The sequence below is a fragment of the Alligator sinensis genome, unplaced genomic scaffold (genome assembly GCF_000455745.1).
Source record: "Alligator sinensis unplaced genomic scaffold, ASM45574v1 scaffold381_1, whole genome shotgun sequence".
In the NCBI taxonomy this organism is placed as follows: domain Eukaryota; kingdom Metazoa; phylum Chordata; order Crocodylia; family Alligatoridae; genus Alligator; species Alligator sinensis.
The window spans coordinates 393,121-395,197 of NW_005842440.1; the positions used below are offsets into that span (position 1 = coordinate 393,121).

A 2,077-nucleotide genomic window follows, 5' to 3' on the forward strand; every position below is an offset into this window, starting at 1 on the left:
ACACACACACACACACACACATTTCACTATTATGCTTGGTTTGCTAACATGTTGTGCTTGTACATCTTTCTCACAGAATTTATTCCCATGAAAAACTACATTGCTATTTACCTTAGAGGAGTACAGTTCTGAATGGTTATTATCAGTATAACATGTTTTATCTTCAAAGTATTACACAAGTTTTAGCCTAAGGACAGTCATTGAAAAAGCCTGAGCCTGAAATGATTTAATTTTTGCAGGTTAGTTTAAACTGGCTAGGCTAAACTAATTCGTAACCATACAGAAATCCCCCCTGGACTGAAAAAAAATGCAAGTACATGCCTGCAGTGGCTCAGGCTAGAAGCCAGGGGGCATGAGAGCAGCCCCCCCCTTCCCTTTTAGGATGCTGAGCTGAGGAGGGGGAGCATGGCCAGGCTCCAGCAGGACACCAATTAGGGAGAGGTTCCCCCTGACCAGCCCAGCAGGGAATTGATAACAGAGCATTTATCACCCCCAACTCACTTTTTATTATCCCATTAAGAAAACAACAGAGGGACATTGCCAGCTACCTGTTGATTCTGCCTTTGTCCCATCTGCCACAGCACGGACCATAGCCAGCATGTGGTCTGCTAGCTAGTGCTGTGTGTCTGTGTAAGGCAGAGGGGACGGCAGAATCCCTGCCGGGGGGGGGAGGAGGTACAGCAGAAACCAGGCAGATGCCTGCAGTCTCTGCTGGAGTTGCAGCCAGGGAGCAGAGGGGAGGGGCCAGCTCTGCTGTGGAGCAGAGAGCCCTGCCCAGCCTAGAGAGCATGCCGGGATGTTGCATAAAAGCTGAAACAGTGAAATGGACAGTGTGAATGAAATCTTGGTCCTAATGACATAATTGGCATTTTTCTGTTTCGACTCCTAAGGGACCACAGAATTTCACCCAATGTGTTGAAATGTGCAAAACAAAAAAAGGAAAAAAATGACCGGAGTAAAATATATTTCATTTATACTGACCAGTTATTTCTTTTGGTTAGAGTAAAACTTTTTCAAAACAGAAATATAGCATCTTAATTCACTAACATCCACACATTTCAGTTAAATTGCTTTTACTTGTTTTGGTTTTTTTTAGGATTCCATTTATATTATCTGCATGCGTCACACATTTTTAATTTTGTTACGTATCCTAATTTCTGTAACAGTTCCTGTTTCTGGTCAGTTTGGCAATAGGTCCAGTTCGTCTAATGGCTGCATGACTTGATAGTCTCAGGACAGGATTAGGACCAGCAAAGTCCGGGAAGATCTTGGAGAGAATCATCAAGGATCACATCTGTGGGGGGCCTGCAGGGGAGATCACACTCAGGGACAATCAGCATGGGTTCATCAAAGGCAGGTCCTGCCAGACCAACCTGATTGCCTTTTATGACCAAGTAACTAAATCCTTGGACGATGGTGTCGCGGTGGACGTAGTCTTTCTAGACTTTAAGAAGGCCTTTGACACTGTCTCTCACCCCATTCTCATCAATAAATTAGGTGAATGTGGCATTGATGCCTACACAGTTGGATGAGTAAAAAACTGGCTGATAGGGTGCACCCAGAGAGTAGTGGTGGACGGGTCATATTCAACCTGGCAAGATGTGAGCAGTGGGGTACCCCAGGGCTCGGTCCTCCGGCCTGCACTGTTTAACATCTTCGACTTGGACGAGGGGGTGGAAAGCACGCTGTCCAAGTTTGCTGATGACACTAAGATGTGGGGCAAGGTGGACACACTTGAAGGGAGAGAGAGGCTGCAACTAGATTTAGACAGACTACAAAAGTGGGCAGATGAGAACAGGATGGGGTTCAACGTAGATAAATGCAGGGTGCTGCACCTGGGGAGAAGGAATCCACAGCATACATACAAGCTGGGGAGTTCCCTTCTTGAAAGCACAGAGGCGGAAAGGGATCTTGGAGTCATTATTCATTCCAAGATGAACATGAGCTGCCAGTGCCAGACCGCAGCCAGCAAGGCCAGCCATACCTTGTCATGCATCTGAAGATGCATCTCAAGCCGGTCCAGAGAGGTGATACTCCCCCTCTATGCGACTTTGGTCAGGCCACAGTTGGAGTACTG

General features: G+C 46.5%; 1 protein-coding gene across 1 annotated transcript in view; it reads right to left on the reverse strand.

Moving 5' to 3' along the window:
• Positions 1–2,077, reverse strand: part of DCAF4 (DDB1 and CUL4 associated factor 4) — an 18,911-nt gene that overhangs the window by 15,041 nt on the left and 1,793 nt on the right.